Genomic DNA, 16,163 nt, shown 5'->3' with positions numbered 1-16,163 from the left:
GGTGCTATTTAAATAGAGAATGGTATGCAATGTGAAACTTGAAAATTTTCCCCATTGAAATGCAACAAAGAAAGGATGTCACAGGGTACTACATTTTTAAGATGTTGCTCGTCGAGAATCAGCAAAGAGGATGCCCTAGTTGGGGCTAAGATCATTCCTAACATCTGTCGCAATGTGTTGGAAGGTGAAAGCATGAGTGAAGACCACCGCACATCTCCAGAGTGTTTCAAAACACATTTGCATGAAGTTAGAAGCCTCAGGAATATTTCCAAGGCAAGAATCCCCAGTATTTGCCTACACTCAGTAAGCATACCACAAAGAGTTTAATCTAAATCTGATGCAATTTCACTGGTGCAGCAAGCAAAATACTCAGGAAATGTTTGAGATCTTTTACACAATCACAACCACTGTTGTAGGGCAAGCTTCGCAAATGTAACTGAAATAGGCAACTCCTGTTGCACAGAAGTACTAGAAGTTCTGCCCACAAAGCGTACGTCCAACAAAAGGCATTTTGATAATTGGCACGAATTGAGTTAAAGGGTGAGCACTTGGTTGTCACTGTATCCGCTCTTCAAAATGTCACCTTGCTTATAGGAGAAGTTGGCTTATAACAGACATGAACAATGAAGTTCCAATCACGGGGTTTTGCAATTTCTGGTCCTTAACTCTTCTATAGAGTACCATCCTTTTCTTATTATTTTTCCCCCCATTACTCTTTCATTGTATGCAGGTGTACATTGGAAACTGGCAGCATGCCACACGCTGTATTACAGCATATACCAATTTGCTTGCCACTGTTTCTGTAGACATCCAGGAAGACCTGGAAGCAAATGACAGTGGACACAATAAACCCAGCATGTCATTGTATCTGTATCACCTACATCAACCATGGGAAACACCAATTCAGATACATCTACAGCAAGGGATTTAATTAGAGAGTTAAGAGAGAATGCTGGTTGAAACAGTGAGCAAGAGTGAGTTGGAGCAAATTGAGTTAGGTCAATTCCTCTAATCTGATCTCAATTCCAGCTTGAATCCTTCCTCGGCTGCTTAATGCAACGTGTGGAACCTCAGGGAGCTGGCATATAAAAGAATTCGAGAGTGAATTCGTGAATTGCAACCTTCAATTTCAGGTACCAAATGTAGACTCCATCATCTACATAACGTTCAGTCATGCATGATCACTTAATGGCAACTCCAAAGCTATCCACAGCACAGCCCCTACTGACAGGCTTCAATATAGCCCTCTCAAGGCCAATAAATAAAAGCTGGCCTTACTAGCGATGCTCAAATCTCATGAAAGAAAAAATACAAGTCTCTTTGGTCCACGATCAATATGTTGAGACAATTGCATTGAGAGAACGTTAAAATCCCACTACAGCCCTGTTTACCCAGATGACTAACAATCTGCAGGAATGCCTGGGAGCAGTAAGACGTTGCCTCTCCACGTGACTCCACATTTGATACACGATGTAAATTCCACAAAAAGAGAAAAAGTATGGAAAGAGCTTAAAGTTACAGCAGTTTAACACAGTATCCATGGTAGTTGAGATAGTGCAGAAAAAACGTGGATGCTGTATTTGGCCATTGAAGTGTATAGGAATAGACAGGTTTGTTTGTATATTGGAAGGGTCAGCCACTTCATTGAATATGTCTTTATTCAGATTAGAGTTTATCTGGCACTGAGGTGGGCAGAGAAGAGGGCTTGTAGTTTGCTCCTACATTTTCCGACTGATTTTTTTGAGAGCTGAAATTCTGGAAAATAAAAGAAAATCAAAACATTGTAATTCTTGCTAGCTTTTTCTTCTTCTCCTGTTTGTGTTGGTGGCAGGGTTCAAAATAAAGGAGTATGGGGAGAATTCACGCTCAAAACTTCAAACGTAGCTTGTGATTGTTGTGTTTGGTCCCTTGTACTTTATGAAGTAACTCGCCAAACACTTTGATCTGTCCAAACCAGGATCCTTTTATTGTGTCTCGTGTGGTAAGGTAGCAATCTGATACAGAGCACGTTATCATGGAGTCTTGCTATTCCTCTGGAACTTTCACCTAGCACTGACCAATTGCATGTGCGTCTTTTCCAAATCTCCAACTCACCTAACAAGCACGTCTTTCGGGACTTGTGGGAGGGAACCCAGCAGACACAGGGAGAATGTGCAGATTCCACACAGACAGTGACCCAAACCGGGATTCGAACCCGGGTGTCTAATTTACACACACTCTATAGATAAGTGTTTGTTACTTTTGGTTATAATAGAAACTAACATTTCAATCAGAACTGCTGTTATCTACTTACTCAATGTTTTCTCTGTTCTGGTTTTAAATCATTATTGCACAGGCCATCTAATAACAAATAAAGGTGTTACTTTGCAAAATATGCTTTTAGTCTAGCATTGATACTTGGGTTATTATTTTGATTTGATTAATCCTTGGCTTGAGATTGGATGAGCTGCTATACATGATACAGCCTTTCATTTTGGTTTGTTTGCGATCTTGTCTATCTAAAGAAGGCAAACCTGAAAAAAAATCACCAATACAGAAAGTAATGTTACTGAGCGACTGCATCACCTAATAATGGAGTTAGTGAGAATGAAAAAGGAGCCCCTGAAAACGTTTTTTTTTAAAAACTTGAGAAAATCTCAAAGAGAGTAGTTGGAAAAAAAAAAGACCCCTGGCTGGTGGAGAATGAGGGCAACCTGAGAAGAGAACAGCATATCTTCTTGCAGTGAAGAAAGATTACCATTATTCCCCACACACTCCTCCACTTAACTAGCTGGGTCTGTAGGTTAAAGAACAAATACAGTGACATGTATGAAGACCAGCTGTGCTTCATAAATGATGCTGTCAGCAAGCATTGCTGTTTATTCACCTTGACCTTCAGATGAACTCAACAAAAGAGTCTGAGGTGTCTACTGCCTTCATTTTTTGTGCTATTTGATTACTCCATTCCATCACAGAGAATGTTTTCCAGGCTAATAAGTCAGTATACAAGCTGTAACAGAAGCCTTTTACTGGGGAAAACTTTCATCACTTGCACATAGAAAACAGCACCGGGCAACAGAACAAACAATTTGTTTCCACAATGTAGCCTTCTCTAAAATGCATGCATGCGGGTGTTACCATTAATCCCATGATCTTCATCAATGGCAAGGAGTTTTATTTCTTTAATGTACTCTTGGTTTGTGACCATATAAATATTAATACCCACTGCTCTGGTAACAGAGATAATCCACTATACCACTATTATTTGATGTGGCGATGCCGGTGTTGGACTGTGGTGAGCACAGTAAGAAGTCTTACAACATCAGGTAAAAGTCCACCAGGTTTGTTTTGAATCACTAGCTTTCGGATCACTGCTCCTTCCTCAGGTGAATGTGAATGAACATTGGCTGAAGTGTTCCAGGTCAGGCGTCACCCCTGGGCCGGGTGGAGGAGATTTTCGTCTGTGAGGCCTTCAAGGCATTTTTACATACTGTGGATACCCGTAACAGGGGCAATTTACTTGGGGTATATCCTCGTGACCATAGGGTAGGTGTATGGATCAGGGGTGGGCACCTGAGCACGGTCTCTCTAATGTTCCCAGCAGTGATCTGGAGTCTAGGGGCTTTTGCTGTGGCCAGGGGTGAGTGTGCAAGAGTAAGGGTTTCCAGCACAACTGGCTCGCTGGATGGCACTCTAAGAGAAGGCGGGATGTGCAAAGGTGGGGGAGGCTTGGGTTATTTGAGGGTCCCGGGGTTGAAGTCCTAATTGATTGTCACTCTCTCTCCTTCTCCAATTCCTTACAGATATAACTATGGCTGGTGCTGTCGGTCCACAGTGGCTGCCCTTGCGGTGCTGGTGGCAGCCCAGGTGGCCAGACGCCGGGGAAGGCAGCACCGTCGATACAGGTTGGAGGCAGCACCCCAGGTGTAGTGGGCCGTCCCACAGACTGTAAACCTGGCTGCCCATCAGCGGGGAAGGGAACCCAGAGGGAGATGCCAGCGATGGCCCAAGGTGTACAGGCGTTGTTGGTCTTTCAAGGAGATGGACAGCCGATGGAGACTCGGTCTCAGAAAAAAAGATAGCGTGGCACCTGTACCACATCCTCACGGACCTGCCACCCTATGGAGGAGGAGGACACCCGCTCCTGGTGGCCATGAAGGTCACCACAGCTCTGAACTTCTATGCAACCGGATTATTCCAGGGCTCAAGTGGGGACTTTTGCGGCATATCACAAGCTACAGCCCACAAGTGCATCCATGAAGTCACAGATGCCCTATATGCCCGGACATCAGTCTTGATGAACTTTGAGCTGGGCCAGGCCCTTCAAGATGCCCAGGCTGCAGGATTCTCCCCTATCGCCGGGCTGCACCAGGTCCAGGCAGTCATTGATGGCACGCATGATCCTTTGCGCTCAAAGGGGCATCAGGGAGTGCCCTTAATTAACAGGAAGGGGTTCCACTCCCTGAATGTTCAACTCGTGTGCGACCACCACCTCCGGATCATGCATGTGTTTCAGGGAGCGTGCATGACAGCTACATCCTGGGACACTCGGAGATCCCTGGTGTCTTCGAGCACCAGCCCAGAATGGCGGGTTGGCTCTTGGGGGAAAAGGGGTACCCTGAGGTCCTGGTTGATGACGCCGGTGCTGAGGCCGGAGACCAAGGATGAAACCCGTTATAACGACACCCATGTTGCTGCCTGTGCTATCATTGAATGGTGCATCAGACTACTCAAAATGCGATTCTGATGCCTGGCCCACTCTGGTGGTGCAGTCCACCCCCCCAGAGGATCTCCTGCTTTGTGGTGGTCTTCTGTTCACTCCACAATCTGGCACAGCAATGGGGCAACATGGAGGGGAAGAGGAAGGACATGCGGCCTCGTCTGAGGAGGAAGCAGATCAGGAGGGGATGGAGGAAGAGCCCAGGGAGGACCTGCAGGAAGAGCCAGAGGACAGAGCATAGGCAGCGCCAAGTGTCTGGCATGCCCAGAAGACCATGGAGGCCCTCATCCTCACCTGATTCTCATAGGGCAAGGCTTTGTCAGTCAGCTCACCCTCTCACCCCTCATTCCCGCCATCCACCTTTGATCTTCGACCACGGTGCCCGGGAAGCGGGGGTGCGGGGAGCCGAGGGCAGAGGTTCAGGCATGCCAACTGTGCAGACTAACATGAGAGAGGCTTGACATATATCAGGTATAACATGTTTTAATTGTGAACATTTGACATTTTCGTTACCCCTAGCTACAGGTAGTGCTCCCCCATGCCCCCTTGTGCCCACTCAGTGATCCTCTCTCTTCTTGATCTTTCATGATTTACTGCTCCATCTAGGTGTGGCCCTACGATGCATAACAGAGGGGGAAGCAGCCAACTGCTTTCCACGATCTGTTGCTTTGATGCCCTTGACGGACGTCCTCTGGAGGGCCTGGAGCCTGGTGGCTCTAGCCGATTTACTGGTGTGATTGGCATCGCCGATCCACCCTGTTCTGCTGTCATCTCCTTGGTGGCAGGGCCCATGCTGACCCCCAGCGCTTCCTCCTCCCTGAAGGTGCCCGTAGGGCCCTGGGGGTCTCCATGGGATGGAAGGACAGCTGGAGTGAGCTCCAGAGGCCTCTGCGACATCTGGCCCTGCCAGTCCTGGTGGCTCTCCATTGTCTGCACCATGGTGTCGACGTCTTCATCGATGCTCGTCAGTGACCGGACCATGCTCTGCAGTGCCTCAGCAATGTCCACCTGCATCTGGGACATGTCTCTCAGCGACTGGGACATGATGTCTAGGCCCTCAGCCACAGTCATCACAGACTGAGCCATACCTTGGGCACCATTACGCAAGACGCGGATGTCGTGCTCCAGGCCTTCCACTGCGGTTTATGTCTATTTACATTGTGTATCTATCATATATCCGATGCTTTTCATGTATGGAACAATCTGTCTGGACTATAAGCAGAACAATACTTTTCACTGTACCTTGGTACACATGACAATCAACCCAAATCCAAACACACCATAGCTGAGTTGGCCATGCATTGTTGGCATCATCTCCAGCACCCATTGCCAATCGGCTATGCACTCACTGAAATGTCGCTGACATCCCCTCTTTAATCTCACGGCTGTGACATATCGTTTGCATCAGCTCTGGGATAACTTTGTCCAGAGGCTCGGCATCTGGCTCGAACTCAGCTGAGTCCTGGGATCCAGCAGATCTCCGACTGCTGACTCCCTTGGATGTTCCTGCCTCCACCTGATGTGCATCAGTCATTGTCTGGTGCTCACGAGACTGGGATCCAGATGCCTGTCCATTAGTATCGGCTACTGATGTGTGTCTCTGTGCTGGTCGAGGGTGCGGGTAATAGCTTTGAAGCCTCGATGGTGGTCTCCTCGGAGCTCACCTCCGAGTGGTCTCTTGGGTGGAGGGGAGGGGTGGGGGAGGGGGGGCAGTGACTCCGGATGGCCCAGCCCCATCAGATTGAGATCCTGCGAGACAATGGAAATGTGGTCAGTGAGAAGGAAGGATCATTTTGTCTGACATGAGCAACTCCTTGAGACAGGTCATCTGGGCGAAGGGGCAATGGATCCTCACCTCTGCAGTGCAGGCCAATCTCGCTGTTGGTGATTGCTCTCTCCTCGGACAACCCCGTGATCTCCAGGGGCCGTTCCTCATAGGGGATGAGGTCCAGGATCTCTGCCACTCTGCCCCCAGCTTGGATCTTTCCCGCTTATTATGGGCAATCTTCTTCTCCGGGAACAAAGTGAGGGCATTGTGAGCCACATGCTTGATGGACTGGGGGGGGTGGATGGGTGGGGGGGGTCTATATCAGATGGTATGTATGGGCACCACACCTGGACATGAAGGGTTGTGTAGGTGGGTGTCAGGGGTTTCAGAGGAACAAGCATGAAGATCAGATGTGGGGAAGGTGTGAGATGTTAGGCAATGATTTGTGGGGGGCTGGGGGGGCGGTTTGGGAATTTGAGAGGTGGCAGGCGGAACTGATGCCAGGAGAGAGGTGGTGATTTACCCTTGTAGCTCGGTGGAGGTCATTGGTCTTCTTCCGACATTGTACGGCGGTCATCCTGGACATGCTGCCTGCATTGTCAGTTGCTGCCACTGCCTCCCAGGTGCATTGCTGACCCTGCTGCTTGCCCTCCAACCCCCTTGGGGGAACATGATGTCCCGTCTCGAATCGATGGCCATCCCAAAGCAAGAGCAGGTCTGCGTGTGTGTGTTGACTGCGACCGAGTGGTGAGGGAGCGTTTACATGCAGTTCCCCTTCTTAGAGGCGAGATGCCTGGTGAGTCTGGTGAATCTGATGGCGCGGGACCCAGTAATGACAAGAAGCTCACGCGGGCTCATTTCTGGCACTAAGTGCCGTTAAATACGGGCTGCAATCTCACCAACGCGGCCGTTGAGAAACACACCGCCAACTGCACCCAAAATAACACTTCAGAACATTTTCTGTTAAATCGTGCCCTAGGTGATAACTCTTTGGAAGCCGAGAATAATCTCTTCAGTTTTAGTTTGTTACTCCTTGAGATGGCCCAAACAAGAAATGAAAAGCATTACAATGAGGTATAATGTTCTCAAGATCAAGCTGCAACACTTCATGAGTAGGTTGAAACAAAGGTTCTGATGCGTGGACATAACAGAAGTTGTTAAGTAATGGGTTAAGAGACATTGCAATTAGTTGTCTCATTTATGTTAAGCATCCATTAATTGACACTGATATGTAAAGGGGCTTCAGGTGGCCTCTGTCAGGTGGTGTGTTGGAGTTTTGTGCAGAGGCTGTGGCAGTGAAATAAATGGTGTTTGGTGAAAAGGAACAGGACTTCTGACTCTTCATACAACGGTAACTAAAACGTATAACAGAAGTTGCTTGGTAACATACTTCAGTTCTAAAGGATCACTATAGGGTTTTCTATAGCTAAAGTACAAATTCAAAATGTAACCAACAGCTGCAAATGACAGCCTTTAAAACAAACGTTGTGACAGTGCGGTTTTGCTTATTTTAAACAGCGATTCCTGGTAGGAAAGCAAACCATCAGTGTGTTTCTTGATCATTTATATGACGTATTTGTAATGTTCCGCTAGATATAACACACATTCTCTATAGGTGTATCCTTTCTCATAGAAGTCCTAACAATTAAGTCATTCAATTACACAAGTTTACATACTACAAATAGAATTCAGTGAAATTCTGGGCACGATTCTCCGCTCCCGCGCCGGTTGGGAGAATTGCCTGGGTCGCCAGATTTTCCTGCGACGCCGGTTCGACGCCCTCCCACGATTCTCCCAAGTGGCGAGAACGGCCCCGTCGAGTTCCACGCGGCACAGGCCAGAGTATCGCCCGAGACACCCAAAATGGTGATTCCCTGGCACCACCCGGATGGGCCGGGCGGTCAGCCCAAAACGGCGGGTTCCCCCCGGCGCCGTCCACACCTGGTCGCTGCCGGTGGGAACAGCGTGGGATCGCTGGGGGGCCTGCGGGGGGGGGGGGGATCCTGCACCGGGGGCTTCAAATGGGGTCTGGCCTGCGATCGGTGCCCACCGATCGTCGGGCCGGCCTCTCTGAAGGAGGACCTCCTTTCTTCCGCAGCCCCGCAAGATCCGTCGGACATCTTCTTGCGGGGCGGACTCGGAGAGGAAGGCAACCGCGCATGCACGGGTTGGCGCCGGCCAACCGGCGCACACGCGGTGACGCCAGTATGTATGCGGCGCCGCCTTTATGCGGTGCCAAGGCCTGGCGCGTGTAAATGACGTGGCGCCGCTCCTAGCCCATTATCAGGCCCTGAATCGGTCGGGATAGGGGCCGTTTCGCGCCCTCGTGAACCTCAACGGCGTTCATGACGACGCGAACACTCTGCCTCCATTTCGGAGAATCCCGCCCTCTATCTTTTTTAACCTATTATATTGCTGGGTAATTAAACCCACGCACAAAAATAATTCTTAATTGGGGCTTTTGTAATAATGAGTGCAAAAGTCAATGAACTGTAGAGACTCAATCGTTTCAGCAACATTAAATAATCTAAGAAAAGTCTACAATTTATGTTGCACACATTGAATAGATAACCATATCACATTATCAAGAAAACACATTGATGAAATATTTATCTTAATGATTTGTAAATAGTAAGTGGAAAACAGCCTTGTGCTTGTACTGTTTTTCATTTCACGCTATTTTAATTTACTTTTGAGAAGACATGGACTCTATGGAGGGGCACAGTTCCACTGGTTGTGGGTACTCTTCAGTATGTAGCTTAAGTGATGATTATTCATGTGTGAACCTTTGTAGTGAGTATTTGGCCACTGAAGGCAGAGCAGCTGAGCCTATTCACCAATTATTTCATGTGTGTGTATTTCCAGCATAGTGGCAATAAAGAATGGCACCTATAGCTCGCTTCTTCTCACCACCAAATCTTGTCTGCTATATTCAATACAGACCAGGGATTGAACTTGGAACCATTACTGATCTGCAAGGCTCAGCTACTGACTGCTTCAACCCACTGAGGTAATTCTGTCTACCTGGCTATAGCATATATCAGCAGTTCCCCACCGGTGTGCTGCGAAATAGGATTCCGAAGGAGAATCCATAGAATCCCTACAGTGCAGAAGGAGGCCATTCGACCCATTGAGTCTGACTTGAGCACTCTACCTAGGCCCATTGCCCCACCCTACCCTCGCAACCCCATCTAACCTGCACATCTTTTGGGACACTAAGGGGCAATTTAGTTGGCCATTCCACCTAAATTGCACATCTTTGGACTGTGAGAAGAAACGGAGGCCCAGTGCAGACAAGAGGGGAACATGCAAACTCCACACAGACAGTCACCCAAAGCTGGAATTGACCCAGACCACTGGCGCTTTGAGGCAGCAGTGCTAACCATTGTGCCACCGTGCCGCCAATTCAAAATGATTAAAAATGAATGTAAATAGACTAAATCTAACCTTCATTTTCAGCTCCGTGGTCAGCATCTTCAAGTTCTGACGGACTTTGGGTTGGGAAAGGGCTGCACATGCACAATTGTGATTTTTGTTTTACATTGGTAAACCGAACTGTGCATGTGCTGGCTGGGAATAGGCCACATGTGGGTGGTTTGGATTTTTTATGTTGGTCAACTGCATGTGCATAAGTCTGACCAACGTAAAACATCTGAACCTTGCATGTGTTATCCCTTCCCAGCTGTCACATGTGCGGAAGGTCCAAAGTTTCCCAGGACTTGGAGATGCCAACCATGGAGGTGAAGACGAAGGCCCCATTGCGCATGAGCAAAAACACAAAAAGGGTGCAGAAACCATGGGAGAAGTGAGGGATACTGGGAGAAATCGAAGAAACAGGAGAGTAGGTAGAAAGAATTTAAAAAACAAAGTTCCCAATAAGGGAAGCAGACAGAAGTAAGAAATAGGAACCAATAAATTTAAGAAAAGGAGAAACTGACTCCATTTAGAGAAAGTGCATCAAGGAGTAGACCTTTTGTGAGGTGGGCTTGGGAGCAGCCCTAGTGGTCGAAGAGACCCGAAAAAAAACCCTGAAGATCCAAAGGTTGGTAACTCCGGGTTGTGTGGTGTTGGGGTAAGGTAATGTTTGGCTTGGCATGGCCAAAGAACTGAAATTGTACCAGTCAGTTGCTGCTTGAGGGCATTTGTTGTGGAGTGCAATGTGTTTGACCACATTTTCCATGAATAGGAAAAGAAGTAAAGAATCCATCTCGGATTCAGATGTAGTCGAAAGAATAGAACCTTAGGAGAGCAAAAACGAGGTTCATACACAGTATAGTCACAGGTACTTGACCCATGGATCTTTGTAGCCCTGTCCTAGAATGCCTAATTTGCAGGGAGAAACTCTCATATGATGCAATGACATCAAGTGAGTTGAAGCACCATTTCAGCGCAAAATACATTCACTCTCCAGCAAGGGTATGCAGTACTTCAAAAGCGCTTGAGAAAACAAAATGTAAAACGAATCAACATATGATGCAGCTTATGCGGGATTCGGATAATGCACAGGAGACAAATTATCTGGTGGCTGATCACCAATGCAGAAACCCGTATACGCCAGCATGTAAAAATAATGTGAGAGTAATGTCTGGAGCTAGTGCTGCCAAAGGTATCGACAAAGTTCCTCTTTCTGATAGTATAAACAAACGGCATATTGACGAAACATAAGGTGATATTGAGCAAGTGTTTCAACAACAATTAGAAATGAGTGAAAAATATGCCCTGCAGACTGATGACTCCACAGATATTGGCATACACTGCCAGCTCTTAGCCAGTGTCAGTTATGTTGATGGGGATTCTGTCAAAAGAAGTTCTTCTTTTGCATAGAATTGCCTGGTCACATGACTGGAGAGGAAATCTTTCATTTCACAACTGATTATCTGGAGGGACTAAACCTGACTGGGCCGAATGCCATATCTGACTGAAGGAGCAGTTTCCTTGATGGGAAAAGTCAATGATTTGTGAGTAAGGTGAAAGAACAGGGGCGAAATTCTCCCCCAACGGCGGGATGCCCGCCGACTGGCGCCAAAGCCGGCGCAAATCAGACGGGCATCGCGCCGGCAAAAAGGTGCGGAAGTCTCCGCATCTTTGGCGGCCTAGCCCCAACATTGAGGGGCTAGGCCGACGCCGGAGGGATTTCCGCCCCGCCAGCTGGCGGAAATGGCGTTTGTTGCCCCGCCAGCTGGCGCGGAAATGCGGCGCATGCGCGGGAGCGTCAGCGGCCGCTGTCAGTTTCCCCGCGCATGCGCGGGAGCGTCAGCGGCCGCCGAAAGTTTCCCGCGCATGCGCAGTGGGGAGAGTCTCTTCCGCCTCCGCCATGGTGGAGGCCGTAGCGGAGGCGGAAGGGAAAGAGTGCCCCCACGGCACAGGCCCGCCCGCGGATCGGTGGGCCCCGATCGCGGGCCAGGCCACCGTGGGGGCACCCCCCGGGGTCAGATCGCCCCGCGCCCCCCCCCAGGACCCCGGAGCCCGCCCACGCCGCCTGGTCCCGCCGGTAAATACCAGGTTTGATTTACGTCGGCGGGACAGGCAATTCCTGGGCGGGACTTCGGCCCATCCGGGCCGGAGAATCCAGCGGGGGGTCCCGCCAACCGGCGCGGCTGGATTCCCGCCCCCGCCCAATCTCCGGGAGCGGAGACTTCGGCGGGGGCGGGGGCGGGATTCACGGCGGCCAACGGCCATTCTCCGACCCGGCGGGGGGTCGGAGAATGACGCCCCAGAACCCTGACATCCATGTCAGTCACTGTATCTTGCACCATGAAGCCCTTGTTGCTAGAACAATGCCATCTGAGTTAACTGCAGTGTTAGACCAGTCAAAATTGTGAATTATATGAAGTCACATCCTTCAAAATCACGCTTGTTTACTATTTTGTGTGAAGATATGGGAGCCAAATACCAGGGTTTACTCTTGCAACACAGAGGTATGATGGCTGTCGAATGGAAACATACCTCTGTGACATGCTGAAACAGTTTTCGGCTCTACTTGGATTGCCACGCAAAGATTTAACATGTGATGATTCTTGCTTATGTTTTAAATGTATTCAGCCATCTGAATGAGCTGAATGTTAAAAGGCAGGGGAAAACGAGAAAATTCTGACTGGCACAAATAAACTTCAAGACTTCAGGTCAAAACTGGTCCTTTGGCAGGAAAAAGTGGCAAGTGGGTTGATTGAGATGGTCAAGCTGACATCTGAAAATCCTGCGGGCAAAACTATACTCAACCTCATCTCCACATATCTTAAAACACTACAAGAGAAGTTTGAATGCTACTTCCTCTTCATGAGTCGGGGAGATTTTGAGTGACGTGATCCATTTGAATCATCAAATAAATTGTAATTGAAGGAACAAGAGGAATTTGCAGAGCTCAGGATGGATTGGACAGGGAAACTGAAATTTGCAGAGATGCCTCTGAACACATTTGGTTGCTTGCGGGACAAGAATATTCATTCATTTCAGATCGAGCTACAGCAGTACTTTTACCGTTTCCCACAGCCTACTTGTGTGAGTTGACATTCTCAACACTGGCTCAAGTAAAAACCAAAAGGAGGGAGTGCCTGTCAGTGGAACAAGACCTGTGAGTTGCCCTGTCATCAGTTCTTCCCTGGAGCAAGAGACACTGCTTAGAAGCAGGCCCAGATATCACACTAACATTGTTGCTAAGATGTTCCTCACAGTAGAACATAGAACATACAGTGCAGAAGGAGGCCATTCGGCCCATCGACTCTGCACCGACCCACTTAAGCCCTCACTTGCACCCTATCCCCTGAACCCATTAAACTCTCCTAAACTTTTTATTCACTAAGGGCAATTTATAATGGCCAATCCACCTAACCGGCACGTCTTTTGACTGTGGGAGGAAACCGGAGCACCCGGGGGTAACCCACGTAGACACGGGGAGAACGTGCATAAACCGCAAAGACAGTGACCCAGCCGGGAATCGAACCTAGGAGCCTGGAGCTGTGAAGCAACTGTGCTAACCACTGTGCCACTGTGCTGCCCGTAGAATGTAGAATCTCCGTTGTAGAATTCTTATGGGATGAAATTGAGGGTTTTCCACAACTGTTGAACAATCTGCTAGCTGGCAGATTACTGTATAAAGGGAGAGGCAAAACTTACTCAGAGTCACTGGAGTTGCCTTTAATATTTTCTTGATGAATGCAGAATGACTCTTACTCAGATATCAGGTTCCAATCTGTACACTATTTCCATCGTCACACTATATATGCTAAAGGCTCATGCTAAATTGTAAACAGTTGCATTTTAGGTCATGAAGAAAATGGCTCCAAAATGAAAAACTTTACTGTGCACATAAAAAAATCATGAGTTTTGGCATTTGGAAAGGACATTTCTATTTGCCAAATAATCTGTGCATTGCTATGTCCAATTCCACAGTAACACAACAGATTTTAAGTTAAGTCACATATATCTAAGGTGCGGAGCTGGGTAAGAGGGGTTGATTCCCAGTGGGTCAGAATGGAGGAGAGTTTGTGCAGGGAGTCGTAATTGAAAGCACTAGCAACAGCGCTGCTCCCGATAGCCCCGGGAAGTACTCAGGGAGTCCGATAATAATAGCTTCATTGGAGGCAGTTTCGCCAACACTTTGGGTTGGGGGCAGGGTCAAGGGAAATGCTGATTCGGGGGAACCACAGATTTGAGCCAGGGAGGTGGGATGGAAATTTTCGGAAATGGGAGGAGTAGGGGATTAAGACACTGAAAGATTTGTTTCTTAGGGGTCGGTTTGCAGGATTGAAGGAGCTGGAAGCGAAGTATGGTCTGGAGCAGGGGGAAATGTTTAGATACATGCAGGTTCGAGATTTTGCCAGAAAGGAGATACAGAACTTCCCGGAGGAGCCGGCCTCCACATTGCTGGAGGAGGTGCTGACAACAGGGGGACTGGAGAAGGGGGTAGTGTTAGTGGATAACGGAGCTATTTTGGAAGAGGAGAAGGCACCACTGGAAGGGATCAAAGCAAAGTGGGAAGAAGAGTTGGGAGAGGATATGGAGGAGGGGTTCTGGTGTGAGGTGCTCCGGAGAGTGAATGCCTCCACCTCGTGTGCGAGGTTGGGGCTGATACAGCTGAAGGTGGTATATAGAGCGCACCTCACGAGGGCGAGGATGAGCCGATTCTTTGAAGCAGTAGAAGATGTGTGTGAACGTTGCGGGGGGGGCCTGTACAAAGCTAGAGGATTACAGAAAGGAGGTTTTTCGGGTAATTCCTAAAGTGGTGCACGTGAAACTGGACCCGGGCGGGAATATTCGGGGTGTCGGACCAGCCAGGGTTGGAAATGGGTGCGGAGGCAGATGTTGTAGCCTTCGCCTCGTTGATCGCCTGAAGGCGGATCCTGATGGGATGGAGAACAACCTCTCCACCCTGTGCCCTGGCGTGGCGGGGGGACTTGTTGGAATTCTTGACTCTTGAGAAGGTTAAGTTTGAACTGAGGGGAAGGATGGAGGGGTTCTACAATTCATGGGCATTATTCATCACGCACTTTCAAGAACTGGACAACATCGAACATTAGTGGGGTGAGTGGGTGGAGGGTTGGGGGGAGGGGGCGGTGTGCGTTGATGGTGATTATGGGTGAAACCTGATTCCTTTTTGTCATTTATTTATGTGAACATGCGGGCTAATGTTTGGGGTTTGGTGGGAGGATGGGATCGTTGTTATTGATATGGGGATTGACATACTTGTTACTGATTATTGTTTATTGTTGGTGGGTGTAAATTTGGGAGAAAATGTGAAAAAGGAGGAGAATAAAGAAATATCTTTTTTAAGTCACATATATCCTTCAGAAAATCCTACTCATTTGCTGTAAGCTTATAGGCATAAATTAAATCCATTCATCTGAATTGAATGAGGAATTTCATTGTTCCCACATATTTCCACATTTCAGTTATCTTGCTGCCTCTGGCCTCACTTTTTCTTTCCCCCTTACTCCAATAGTTTTTTTTTAATAAACATTTTATTGAGGTATTTTTTGGTATTATACCAACACAATAAACAATGTACATGAAACTATAAACATAGCGCACAAGCCATCTCCCTCCCTTACAGGTCCCACCTTTATTAACCCCCTACTCTAAGCTAAGCTGACCCCCCCCCCCCCCCCACCCCCCAACCACCTTCTGCTGACGATTAATTTTCCGCAAAGAAGTCGACGAATGGTTGCCACCTCCGGGCGAACCCTGGGCGAAATTCTCCGGTATCGGCGCGATGTCCGCCGACTGGCGCCCAAAACGGCGCAAATCAGTCGGGCATCATGCCGCCCCAAAGGTGCGGGCCGAGCCCCAACCTTAAGGGGCTAGGCCCGAGCCGGACGAATTTCCGCCCCGCCAGCTGGCGGGAAAGGCCTTTGGTGCCCCGCCAGCTGGCGCGGAAATGACATCTCCGGGCGGCGCGTGGAGACCGTGGCGAAGGCGGAAGGGAAAGAGTGCCCCCATGGCACAGGCCCGCCCGCGGATCGGTGGGCCCTGATCGCGGGCCAGGCCACCGTGGGGGCACCCCCCGGGGCCAGATCGCCCCTCGCCCTCCCCCAGGACCCCGGAGCCTGCCTGTGCCGCCTTGTCCCGCCGGTAAGGTAGGTGGTTTAATCTACGCCGGTGGGACAGGCATTTTACCGGCGAGACTTCGGCCCTTCGGGCCGGAGAATCGCGGGGGGGGGGGGGCGCCAACCGGCGCGGCGCGATTCCCGCCCCCGCCGA

General features: G+C 48.9%; 1 protein-coding gene across 3 annotated transcripts in view; it reads right to left on the bottom strand.

Annotated features, from left to right (window-relative positions):
- Window positions 1–16,163, bottom strand: part of LOC140385371 (lethal(3)malignant brain tumor-like protein 4) — a 555,015-nt gene that overhangs the window by 3,544 nt on the left and 535,308 nt on the right. The gene's annotated exons all lie outside the window — the stretch shown is intronic.

Source organism: Scyliorhinus torazame, chromosome 11 (genome assembly GCF_047496885.1).
Source record: "Scyliorhinus torazame isolate Kashiwa2021f chromosome 11, sScyTor2.1, whole genome shotgun sequence".
NCBI classification, from domain to species: domain Eukaryota; kingdom Metazoa; phylum Chordata; class Chondrichthyes; order Carcharhiniformes; family Scyliorhinidae; genus Scyliorhinus; species Scyliorhinus torazame.
This window is presented reverse-complemented; position numbering and strand designations above follow the sequence as displayed.